We start from the raw sequence: 14,449 nt of genomic DNA on the forward strand, positions 1-14,449 counted from the left end.
GTTTCTATACAAGGACCTGAATGAGTCTGTTTCTATATACCAGGCCCTGAATGAGTCTCTGTATCTATACCAGGCCCTGAGTGAGTCTCTGTCTCTATACCAGGCCCTGAGTGAGTCTGTCTCTATACCAGGCCCTGAGTGAGTCTGTCTCTATACCAGGCCCTGAGTGAGTCTGTCTCTATTCCAGGCCCTGAGTGAGTCTGTCTCTATACCAGGCCCTGAGTGAGTCTCTGTCTCTATACCAGGCCCTGAGTGAGTCTCTGTCTCTATACCAGGCCCTAAGTGAGTCTGTCTCTATACCAGGCCCTAAGTGAGTCTGTCTCTATACCAGGCCCTGAGTTAGTCTGTCTCTATACCAGGCCCTAAGTGAGTCGGTCTCTATACCAGGCCCTAAGTGAGTCGGTCTCTATACCAGGCCCTAAGTAAGTCTGTCTCTATACCAGGCCCTGAGTGAGTCTGTCTCTATACCAGGCCCTGAGTGAGTCTGTCTCTATACCAGGCCCTGAGTGAGTCTGTCTCTATACCAGGCCCTAAGTGAGTCTGTCTCTATACCAGGCCCTGAGTGAGTCTGTCTCTATACCAGGCCCTGAGTGAGTCTGTCTCTATACCAGGCCCTGAGTGAGTCTGTCTCTATACCAGGCCCTGAGTGAGTCTCTGTGGTTTACGATAGGACTCAGTTTCAAAATATTTTCCCCTTGGGACCATTAATCCACACAGTCTCCCGAGTCACTCAGAGAGAGAGGGGCTCACTGAGTATGAAGATTAAAGAGAGGGGGGGGCAGAGAGAGAGAGAGAGAGAGAGAGAGAGAGAGAGAGAGAGAGAGAGAGAGAGAGAGAGAGAGAGAGAGAGAGAGAGAGAGAGAGAGAGAGAGAGAGAGAGAGAGAGAGAGAGAGAGAGAGAGAGAGAGAGAGAGAGAGAGATGTCCACGTCCACACCTCCATCACACACAGGGGTTGTTTTCTCTCCCCTACCCAATGAATATATAATTGTGTATGAAAATTAATTTAACCAGAGATTAATGTAGGCTACAAGGTAGATATGTTAGCACTTATCTCCTTTGAAATTCTCTGTATCCCCCCCCTTCTCCCTCTTCTCCCTCTCTCTTTTTCCTCTATGGGTGGGGTTGAAGCCGGCAGGATGTCGTGTTAGGCGGTGTACCAAGTGGCACCCCTTTCCCTATATAGTACAATACTTTTGACCCGGGCCTTTAGGGCTCGTAGGACTCTGGTCAAAAGTAGTGCACTATTTAGGGAATAGGGTGCCATTTGAGACGAACCCGGAGGGCTTTAATGAAAAAGGAGATTCCAGTCAGCCTGATGCTTCTCATCAATCACCTCTCTGCTTTGGAAGTGTAATACCGAGTAGATGGGTGGAGGAGTGGAGGGGAGTGTAGGGGGTGAATGTGAGTGGAGGCATCAGGCTTTTAATCTCTATGACTTAATGGACTCCACTAGTTTGGCCTCAGTGCAGAGTGGAGCGAGTGCTGCATAGCTGCTGGGAATTAACCCCCGCAGGTCGGCAAACAAGTTGAGTGAACGTCGGAGCTTGTTTCGAGCTTGTTTCAGCAGTAGGCAGTATCAGTGTCTGCCTCTCTGACATACAACTCACACAAAGAGTTCGGGCAGACTAGAAATGGCAATGATTGGAAATATGATACTTACTGTACACTATTGTCAAGGCACCCCCATGTTATTTAGCCTACGTGAATTAATTTATCTAAAATTGTTTGGCTTTTCCCCGCTTCATTCCATAAGCTACACCCATCTGACCGTTACACCAATCACCTCATATCTTACAGAGAACTAGCTTTTATCAAATCAATACAAAATCAAATCAAATCAAATGTTTTTTGTCACATGCTTTGTAAACAATAGATGTAGACTAACAGTGACATTCTTATTTATTAAGGGTCCTTTTTCAACAATAAATAGTGACACGAGTAATAAATACGCAGTGAATATAGAATATCAATGACGATGTAAAAGTAACATGGCTTTTTACAGGAAGTACCATGTAATAACATGGCTATATACAGGAAGTACCATGTAATAACATTGTTATAAACAGGAAGTACCAGGTAATAACTTGGCTATAAACAGGAAGTACCAGGTAATAACATGGGAGTACCAGGTAATAACATGGCTATATACAGGAAGTACCAGGTAATAACATGACTATATACAGGAAGTACCAGGTAATAACATGGCTATATACAGGAAGTACTAGGTAATAACAAGGCAATATACAAGTTGTACCAGTTATAAACATGGCTATATACAAGGAGTACCAGGTAATAACATGGCTATATACAGGAAGTACTAGGTAATAACAAGGCAATATACAAGTTGTACCAGTTATAAACATGGCTATATACAAGGAGTACCAGGTAATATCATGGCTATATACAGGGAGTACCAGGTAATAACATGGCTATATAGAGGAAGTACCAGGTAATAACATGGGTACATACACTAAGAACCAGGTAATAACATGGCTATATACAGGAAGTACCAGGTAATAACTTTGCTATATACAGGAAGTACATGGTAATAACAAGGCTGTATACAGGAAGTACCAGGTAATACCATTGCTTTATACAGGAAGTACCTGGTAATAACATGGGTACATACAGGAAGTACCAGATAATAACATGGTTAAATACAGGAAGTACCAGGTAATAACATGGCTATAGTTTTGGAGTCGTACGGCAGGTAGCCCCTGAACAAGGCAGTTAACCCACTGTTCCTAGTCCATCACTGTAAATATGAATTTGTTCTTCACTGACTTGCCTAGTTAAATAAAGTTTAATTAAAAAATAAATATAAATAAATAAATAAAACATATACAGAATTTACAGGGAGTACAAGGTAATAACATTATGCAGGGGTATGAGTTAATTGAGGTAGATATGTACATATAGTTAGACTGTTAGTCTAAAGTGACTAGGCAACAGGATAGCTAATACACAGTAGCAGCAGCAGGTAACCATTTGATTAGCTATTTAGCAGTCTTGTTTAGCAGTCTTATGGCTTGGGGGTAGAAGCTGTTCAGGGTCCTGTTGGTTCCAGACTTGGTGCACTGGTACCGCTTGCCATGCGATAGCAAAGGTACAAGTCTATGGCTTGGGTGGCTGGAGTCTTTGACAATTTTTTAGGCCATCCTTTTGCACACCGCCTGGTATAGAGGCAGTAGGAAGCTCGGCCAGAGTGATGTACTGGGCCGTACTCACCATCCTCTGTAGTGCCTTGCAGTCGGGTGCCTTGCATTTGCCATACTAAGCGGTGATGCATCCCGTCAACATGCTCTCAATGGTGCAGCTGTAGAACTTTTTGAGGATCTGAGGGCCCGTGCCAAATCTTTTCAGCCTCCCGAGGGGAAAAGGCACTGTAATACCCTCTTCATAACTGTGTGGGTGTCTGTGGACCATGTTAATTCCTTCGTGGTGTGGACACCAAGGAACTTGACGTTCTTCACCTGCTCCACAACAGCCCCGTCGATGAGACTGGAGACGCGCTCGCCCTTCCGTTTCCTGTAGTCCACGATCAACTCCTTTGTCTTTCTGACGTTGAGGGAGAGGTTGTTGTCTTGGCACCACACTGCCAGGTCTCTGACCTCCTCCCTATAAACTGCCTCATCGTCATCAGTGATCAGTCCTACTACGGTCGTGCCATCAGCAAACTTGATGGTGGTCCAATTAATAATTGGACGTAATAAATGTATCACTAGTCACTTTAAACAATGCCACTTTACAGAATGATTACATACCGTACATTACTCATCTCATATAAGAAATAAGAAATACATTTTTAAAATCATCCTCCCTCATCTTAAACGGCACAGACCGCCACTGATCTACAGGTGGGTTAAAAGTCAGCCTCGGTTGGATCTGTTTTTATCTCCTGCAGAAATTCCAGTTGAGAAACTAGGGATGGTTGGAAGAATTTGTCACACTTATTCCCTCTTGATTCCAGAAATGGTAATGGTCATATTTGGAAAGTCTCATAATATACTGTACTCTATACCATCTACTGCATCTTGCCTATACTGCGCGGCCATCGCTCATCCATATATTCATATGTACATATTCTTATTCATTCCTTTACATTTGTGTGTATTAGATAGTTGTTGTGAAATTGTTAGATTACTTGTTAGATATTACTGTACTGTTGGAACTAGAAGCACAAGTATTTCGCTACACTCGCATTAACATCTGCTAACCATATGTATGTGACCAATCAAATGTGATTTGATTTGGTGTTTGAGTTGAGGGAGGCCACGCATTAATGCCTTTTAAAGCATTTCATGGCTGTAGATGTGAATGCTATGTGGCAATAGTCATTTAGGCAGGTTACCTTGGCGTTCTTGGGCACTGGGACTGTGGTCGTTTGCTTGAAACAATGTTGGAATTAAATAACGGGTCATGCTATTCATCGACTACAGCTCAGCGTTCAACACTGTAGTTCGCTCAAAGCTCATCAATAGGCTAAGGATCCTGGGACTAAACACCTCCCTCTGCAACTGGATCCTGGACTTCCTGATGGGCCGCCCTCAGGTGGTAAGGGTAGGTAACAACACATCCGCCACGCTGATCCTCAACAAAGGGGCCCTTCTGGGGTGCGTGCTCAGTCCCCTCCTGTATTCCCTGTTCACTCACGACTGCACAGCCAGTCACCACACCAACACCATCATTGAGTTTGCAGATGACACAACAGTGGTAGGCCTGATCACCGACAACGACGAGACAGCCTACAGGGAGGAGGTCAGAGACCTGGCCGTGTGGTGCCAGGACAACAACCTCTCCCTCAACGTGATCAAGACTAAGGAGATGATTGTGGACTACAGGAAAAAGAAAACCGAGCATGCCCCCAGAGATTCAAGTTTGTTGGTGTCCACATCACCAACAAACTAACATGGTCCAAGCACACCAAGATAATCATGTTTGTAGGCCCTAGGCCCTAGCTACCTGTCTGTAGGCCCTAGCTACCTGTCTGTAGGGCCTAGCTACCTGTCTGTAGGCCATAGCTAGCAGTTTGTAGGCCCTATCTACCTGTCTGTAGGCCCCAGCTACCTGTCTGTAGGCCCTAGCTACCTGTCTGTAGGCCCTAGCTACCTGTCTGTAGGCCCTAGCTAGCTGTTTGTAGGCCCTAGCTACCTGTTTGTAGGCCCTGTTTTGCCTCACCATGCCAGTCTCTTGTCTCCCCATGCCAGTCTCCTCCATACCCATGCCAGTCTCTTGTCTCCCCATGCCACTCTCTCCCCTCGCCATGCCAGTCTCTTCCCTCCCCATGCCAGTCTCTTCCCTCCCCATGCCAGTGTCTCGCCTCCCCATGCCAGAACAAGACAGTCTATTCCCTCTCCATGCCAGTGTCTCGCCTCCCCATGGCAGAACAAGACAGTCTATTCCCTCCCCATGCCAGTGTCTCGCCTCCTCATGCCAGAACAAGACAGTCTATTCCCTCCCCATGCCAGTGTCTCGCCTCCCCATGCCAGACAACAAGACAGTCTATTCCCTCCCCATGCCAGTGACTCGCCTCCCCATACCAGAACAAGACAGTCTATTCCCTCCCCATGCCAGTGTCTCGCCTCCCCATGCCAGAACAAGACAGTCTATTCCCTCCCCATGCCAGTGTCTCGCCTCCCCATGCCAGACAACAAGACAGTCTATTCCCTCCTCATGCCAGTGTCTCGCCTCCCCATGCCAGACAACAAGACAGTCTATTCCCTCCCCATGCCAGTGTCTCGCCTCCCCATGCCAGAACAAGACAGTCTCTTCCCTCCCCATGCCAGTGTCTCGCCTCCCCATGCCAGACAACAAGACAGTCTATTCCCTCCCCATGCCAGTGTCTCGCCTCCCCATGCCAGAACAAGACAGTCTATTCCCTCCCCATGCCAGTGTCTCGCCTCCCCATGCCAGAACAAGACAGTCTATTCCCTCCCCATGCCAGTGTCTCGCCTCCCCATGCCAGACAACAAGACAGTCTATTCCCTCCCCATGCCAGTGTCTCGCCTCCCCATGCCAGACAACAAGACAGTCTATTCCCTCCCCATGCCAGTGTCTCGCCTCCCCATGCCAGACAACAAGATAGTCTATTCCCTCCCCATGCCAGTGTCTCGCCTCCCCATGCCAGACAACAAGACAGTCTATTCCCTCCTCATGCCAGACAACAAGATTTATGCAAAACATGGGCCAGAAGGAAAAAGCCCAAAATATATGAATAATCTAAAATGTCTGCTAGTTCTCACCGATTGGCCTCAGAGCCAAAGTCTACAACCCTCCATGTGTGCAAAGGAAATGTTGCGTGTCGTTCTCTTTTAGGGGCTAATGTCAAAGGCCTAGTAGTGTGTCAAGTATTCATCGGTCATTCCTTTCAAATTCCCCAGAATTTATCGTGAATGTGTTTCGTATTGTCTTTGGCACACGCTGCCAGAACTCTTTTTACATCCATTTTCCCACGAGACAGTTATCTACTGTGAATTTCTAACCTAGTCTAAAAACAATAACTGAATTTCTGAATTTCCTTATACCTTTTCCTTTAGATCAATTAACAAACATTCCTAACGTTGTGCAAATCAGTCGAATGCTGCATGATGATTCCACGACAGTAGAGTGGAAATACCACCACTGTGGTTACTGTGGGGAATAATCCAATGTGTGGGAAATAAATGTATTTGGGTTAACTGTGCTCTCTCATTAATAATGATTGTGTTTGTTTGGATAAACAGTGCCCTACTTTCAGCATCTGTGGTTTTAAATAATCCCAATAGGCCTCTTGCCTGCTTATTGATTGATTGGAATGGTCCTTAAAGGTCGTATTCATAAAACATAAAGACGTGATAAACACATTGCTGTGTGGAATTTTTGTTAACGAGTGGGCTAATATATCAGCGTGTTGTAACCATGTTGTCTTAGTAAGGCAGAGTTTCCAGATACTCTATTCATACAATTATTTCACTTTCAAAACGTATAGATATTATTTTCTGTACTGTACTCCTTCCTGCAAGTCATCTTTCACAAACAATGTACATACAATTGTGTTTCACATACAATAATACACACAACGTGATACACCGTGATACAACGGTGATACAACGGTGATACAACGGTGATACAACTTTATACAACTTGATACAATGGTGATACAATGGTGATACAACGGTGATACAACGGTGATACAACGTGATACAACGGTGCTACAATGGTGATACAACGGTTGGTTATACAACGGTGATACAATGGTGATACAACTTGATACAATGGTGATACAACGGTGATACAATGGTGATACAATGGTGATACAACGGTGATACAACTTTATACAATGGTGATACAACGGTGATACAATGGTGATACAACTTGATACAATGGTGATACAACGGTGATACAACGGTGATACAATGGTGATACAACTTGATACAATGTTGATACAACGGTGATACAGCGGTGATACAATGGTGATACAACTTGATACAATGGTGATACAACAGTGATACAACGGTGATACAACTTTATACAACTTGATAAAATGGTGATACAATGGTGATACAACTTGATACAATGGTGATACAACGGTGATACAACGTGATACAACGGTGATACACCGTGATACAACTTGATACAATGGTGATACAACGGTGATACACCGTGATACAACAGTGATACAGTGGCGATGCAGCGTGATATAATGGTCGTACAATGGTAATACAATGTGCAACAATGGTGATACAATGTGATAGAATTATTATACATTGTCATACAATGGTGATACAACGTGATACAACGTGATACATACAATGGTACCTTTACCTGTTTTAACTCTTATTTTTACACATCCAAATGTACAGAGTTAATTAATACACAATACATTTTATCCAGTGAGAATCCATGTGTTACTTCCAACAGACACTATGAATACTTTGGACATTGACTATTTTTATGTTTACATTTTCTAACTTGAGTGATTTAGCAGTTACACCAGTTACACTAGTTACACTAGTCACCATAGTTACACTAGTTACACCAGTTACACTAGTTACGCTAGTTACACTAGTTACCATAGTTACACTAATTACACTAGTCACCATAGTTACACTAGTTACAATAGTTAGGCTAGTTAAACTAATTACACCAGTCACCATAGTTACACTAGTTACACTAGTTACACTAATTACGCTAGTTACGCTAGTTACACTAGTTACACTAGTTACCATAGTTACACTAATTACACTAGTCACTCTAGTTACACTAGTTACAATAGTAACACTAGTGACACGAATTACACTAGTCACCATAGTTACACTAGTTACAATAGTTACTCTAGTTACAATAGTTACACTTGTTACAATAGTTACACTAGTTACAATAGTTACACTTGTTACAATAGTTACAATAGTTACAATAGTTACACTAGTTACAAAGCTACACTAGTTACAAAGCTACACTAGTTACAATAGTTACACTTGTTACAATAGTTACAATAGTTACAATAGTTACACTAGTTACACTAGTTACAAAGCTACACTAGTTACAATAGTTACAATAGTTACACGTTTTACAATAGTTACACTAGTTACAATAGTTACACTAGTTACAATAGTTACAAAGCTACACTAGTTACAATAGTTAAAATAGTTATACTAGTTACATGTCACACCCTGACCTTAGTATTATTTTGTTTTCCTTGTTATTTTGGTTAGGTCAGGGTGTGACATGGGTGATGTATGTGTTTTATCTTGTCTAGGGGTTTTGTATGTTTATGGGGCTGTCTCCTTTCTAGGTATATTGTATGTCTATGGTTGCCTAGATTGGTTCTCAATTTGAGGCAGCTGTCTATCGTTGTCTCTGATTGGGAACCATATTTAGGCAGCCATATTCTGTGGGTGGTTGTTTCCTGTCTTTGTGTTCGCTGCACCAGACAGGGCTGTTTCGGGTTTTTTTCAAGTTTGTTGTTTTTTTGTAATTGTGTTCATGTTGAGTTTCTCATATTAAAACCCATGGACTCTAACCACGCTGCATTTTGGTCCTCCTCTCCTTCGACGGAAGAAAACCGTGACATTACAATAGTTACACTCGTTACAATAGTTACAATAGTTACATTTGTTACAATAGCTACAATAGTTACATTTGTTACAATAGTTACAAAGCTACACTAGTTACAATAGCTACAATAGTTACATTTGTTACAATAGTTACAAAGCTACACTAGTTACAATAGCTACACTAGTTACATTTGTTACAATAGTTACAAAGCTACACTAGTTACAATAGTTGCAATAGCTACAATAGTTACACTAGTTACAATAGTCACACTATTTACAATAGCTACAATAGTTACACTAGTCACACTAGTTACAATAGTTACAATAGCTTCACTAATGTTAAAGGTTAACTTTTAGGCATTACATTGTGTATGAAATTGAATGAAAAGTATACCCTTGAAATATTGTATACAGTGCAATTGAATAAAATTATTCCAACTGTGAAACTCCTACAGTATTTATAACAAGGTTTCACAACGATTGATTCTGGCTTTTGAGAATTATTATTATTATTTGAAATTGTCTGCATTCATACTGGACGTTAAAGTATCAGTCTCAATTATCCTTTATATGAAATCTGAAAAGGTCAGATAATATATTTTGAGTAGTAGAATCGTCTCACTTCACGAGACAAGATCTACGTCTCAAATGGCACTCAATGCATCCCAAATGGCACTCTATTCCCTACACAATGCATTTCTATTTGAGCAGACCCCTACAGGGGGTAGGCCCTGCTCAAAAAGTAGTGCATTAGAGAGGAAGACAGGGTGCCATTTGGGACAAACTCAAGGCCTGTTGCAGTAACCGTGTTCATACTGTGGCCCGTATTGAGAGCGCCTAAGGCCATTGACAGGCTAAGATCTTAATAGTATTTCTCATGAAGGCCTCCTTAACAGATAGACCATTCTGTGACTCTCTTTGGAACCACTCTAGTTCTTGTCAATTGTGCTGACATGAATACTAGACAGCTTACATTCATACGAGCTTTCAGAAAATCTATCAAACATATATCCCCGGACGCGACAGTTTGCCTCAATAAACGTTGCTCTCCTCCTCTGCTCTTTAACAGATAATTAAATGTTCCTACTTGATACAGTGAGGCTTTTGTGCTGCTTTTAACCGGCTTCTAACCATGCAGGCTTGGCCTTGATAGAACTGAAGGCTGAGCGCTGAGGGAACATTGAAGGGGGAAGAAAACCACATCTACAGTGAAATTAAATGCACCTTTTCACCATTGTGCCATTAAAACTTTTAACAGCCTTGAGCCATCTACTTTCTATCATTAGTTACCTAAAGACTAACCACAGGCATCTTCCTTACCAATCTCCCCCCCCCCCTCCATCAAAATAAAATAACATCCATTGTGTGACGACACGTTACCTCTTAACAAGCTTTTACCTTGGGAGCTGTGTCCATTTGTGTCCGTTTTCACTGGGAGAAGAAATATGTTTCTGTCAACAAAATACATTTCTCTTATCCTGTCGGCCGGTTCAGGGTGAAAACAATCAAAGGAAATCATCTCAGACACAACTCAAAATTAAATGTACTGTAAATAATAAATAACAAAGAATAGATTAATATAAACGTTAAATGTCTCTCTAGCTGTAGAACGTTTTGTTTCATGTATTGATAACATGATTTCCTTGTGTATTTTCATCAGCGCCGTCAGGACGACGGTTCTCAGTAGCTTAATGATAACGGTTAACCGTTTACAAGTGTGGTAAAGTAAACATAAAATGTTTTAGATTTCTGCATTTCCTTTTTGAAAGGATCGTTAAAAGTTTGCCATCTAAGGCATTGATAAACAACGCTGCTTGATCTTACAACGGCAGGTACAGCTGGGGCGGCAGCGTAGCCCTAGTGGTTAGAGCATTGGGTTAGTAACTGAAAGGTTGCAAGATCAAGTCCCTGAGCCGACATTATCATTTATACTTGGACATCACAGATTATAGTCTTACTCTTATACAGACATTGTAACACACTCTCACTAAATCACATCCAATATCATCCACATCAACCTACTCAGATTTACTACACACATAACATCTTGACTTAATTTTCTAACATCTGTGGCATTGGTTCACAGGCAAACAGGCAAATGAACAAAACAAATATAGCTAGAACCTGTTTCTTGAATTCTAAATATCAGACGTTTGAAAGCTCTAATTTTGACATTCATAATACCTCTGATGGCAGTAACTTTACAAGCACGAATTATGGTCAATTTAGACTGAGAATAGTATCTAGTTGTGGTAAGGGGTGAAATAATTATAGCCAGTTATAATTGTAACAGTTTAGCAGATTATAAAAAAAGAAGATCAGCCTTTACGAGGCTAAAAGAAAAGGAATATAACATTTACTGTTTACAGGAAACTCACTCTACATCCTGAGATGAAGTTGTGTGGAAAAAGGCAATGGGGTGGTGAAATAATTTTCTGTCATGGACAAAGGAACTCAAAAGGTGTAATGATATTTATTAACAAAAAATGTCAACCTGCATGTGCAAACAGTCAAGAATAATTTGCAGGGAAGGTGGATCTTTTTGAATGGGAAAGTGGATGAAAAAGATATTTGAATCATTAATCTACAGTATATGGCTAAAGAGACAAGACTAACAAGGGAAATACATTAACTAATAGTAAATCAAATTTAAAATCAAATCACATTTATTTATAAAGCCCTTCTTACATCAGCTGATATATCAAAGTGCTGTACAGAAACCCAGCCTAAGACCCCAAACAGCAAGCAATGCAGGTGTAGAAGCACGGTGGCTAGGAAAAACTCCCTAGAAAGGCCAAAACCTACGAAGAAACCTAGAAAGGAACCAGGCTATGAGGGGTGGCCAGTCCTCTTCTGGCTGTGCCGGGTGAAGATTATAACAGAACATGGCCAAGATGTTCAAATGTTCATAAATGACCAGCATGGTCAAATAATAATAATCACAGTAGTTGTCGAGGGTGCAAAAACTCAGCACCTCAGGAGTAAATGTCAGTTGGCTTTTCATAGCCGATCATTAAGAGTATCTCTACCGCTCCTGCTGTCTCTAGAGAGTTGAAAACAGCAGGTCTGGGACAGGTAACATGTCCGGTGAACAGGTCAGGGTTCCATATGCGCAGGCAGAACAGTTGAAACTTTAGCAGCAGCACGGCCAGGTGGACTGGGGACAGCAAGGAGTCATCAGGCCAAATAGTCCTGATGCATGGTCCTAGGGCTCAGATCCTCCAAGAGAGAGAGAGCGAGAGAGAGAGAGAGAGAGAGAGAGAGAGAGAGAGAGAGAGAGAGAGAGAGAGAGAAAGAAAGAATTAGAGAGAGCATACTTAAATTCACACAGGACACCGGATAAGACAGGAGAAATACTCCAGATATAACAGACTGACCCTAGCCCCCCGACACAAACTACTGCAACAAAAATACTGGAGGCTGAGACAGGAGGGGTCAGGAGATACTGTGGCCCCATCCGATGATACCCCCGGACAGGGCCAAACAGGCAGGATATGACCCCACCCACTTTGCCAAAGCACAGCCCCCACATCACTAGAGGGATATCTTCAACCATCAACTTACCATCCGGAGACAAGGCCGAGTATAGCCCACAAATATCTACGCCACAGCACAACCCAAGGGGGGTCGCCAACCCAGACAGTAAGACCACGTCAGCGACTCAACCCACTCAAGTGAAGCACCCCTCCTAGGGACGGCATGGGAGAGCACCAGTAAGCCAGTGACTCAGCCCCTGTAATAGGGTTAGAGGCAAAGAATCCCAGTGGAGAGAGGGAAACCGGCCAGGCAGAGGCAGCAAGGGCGGTTCGTTGCTCCAGAGCCTTTCCATTCACCTTTACACTCCTGGGCCAGACTATAGTCAATCATATGACCTACTGAAGAGTTGAGTCTTCAGTAAAGACTTAAAGGTTGAGACCGATTCTGCGTCTCTCACATGGGTAGGCAGACCATTCCATAAAAATGGAGCTCTATAGGAGAAAGCCCAGCCTCCAGCTGTTTTCTTAGAAATTCTAGGGACAATTAGGAGGCCTGTGTCTTGTGACAGTAGCGTACGTGTAGGCATGTACGGCAGGGCCAAATCGGAAAGATAGGTAGAAGCAAGCCCATGTAATGCTTTGTAAGTTAGCAGTAAAACCTTGAAATCAGGCAAGGGCTTAACAGGAAACCAGTGTAGGGAGGCTAGCACTGGAGTAATATGATCAGATTTTTTGGTTCTAGTCAGGATTGTAGCAGCCGTATTTAGCACTAACTGAAGTTTATTTAGTGCTTTATCTGGGTAGCTGGAAAGTAGAGCATTGCAGTAGTCTAACCTAGAAGTTACAAAAGCATGGATAAAGTTTTCTGCATCAGTTTTGGACAGAAAGTTTCTGATTTTTGCAATGTTACGTAGATGGAAAAAAGCTGTCCTTGAAACAGTCTTGATATGTTCGTCAAAAAAGAGATCAGGGTCCAGAGTAACGCCGAGGTCCTTCACAGTTTTATTTGAGACGACTGTACAACCATCAAGATGAACTTTCAGATTCAACAGAAGATCTCTTTGTTTCTTGGGACATAGAACAAGCATCTCTGTTTTGTCCGAGTTTAATGGTAGGAGGTTTGCAGCCATCCACTTCCTTATGTCTGAAACACAGGCTTCTAGGGAGGGCAATTTTGGGGCTTCACCATGTTTCATTGAAATGTACAGCTGTGTGTCATCCGCATAGCAGTGAAAGTTATAAGTTAAGTTAAGTTATGTTTTCGAATGACATCCCCAAGAGGTAAAATATATAGTGAAAACAATAGTGGTCCTAAAGTGGAACCTTGAGGAACACCGAAATGTACAGTTGACTAACCATTCACAGAGATAAATTGATATCTTTCCGACAGATAAGATCTAAACCAGGCCAGAACTTGTCCGTGTAGACCAATTTTGGGTTTCCAATCTCTCCAAAAGAATGTGGTGATCGATGGTATCAAAAGCAGCACTAAGGTCTAGGAGCACGAGGACAGATGCAGAGCCTCTAACTGACGCCATTAAAAGGTCATTTTGAACCTTCACAAGTGCAGTCTCAGTGCTATGATGGGGTCTAAAACCAGACTGAAGCATTTCGTATACATTGTTTATCTTTGGAAAGGCATTGACGTGCTGCCTAACAGATTTTTCTAAAATTGTAGAGAGGAATGGAAGATTCGATATAGGCCAATAGTTTTTTTATATTTTTTGGGTCAAGGTTTGGCTTTTTCAAGAGAGGCTTTATCACTGCCACTTTTAGAGAGTTAGGTACACATCCGGTGGATAGAGAGACGTTTATTATGTTCAACATAGGAGGGCCAAGCACAGGAAGCGGCTCTTTCAGTAGTTGGAATAGGGTCCAGTATGCAGTTTGAAGGTTTAGATGCCATGATTATTTTCAACATTGTGTCAAGAGATAT

Source organism: Oncorhynchus mykiss, chromosome 5, assembly GCF_013265735.2.
Source record: "Oncorhynchus mykiss isolate Arlee chromosome 5, USDA_OmykA_1.1, whole genome shotgun sequence".
Lineage (NCBI taxonomy): Eukaryota > Metazoa > Chordata > Actinopteri > Salmoniformes > Salmonidae > Oncorhynchus > Oncorhynchus mykiss.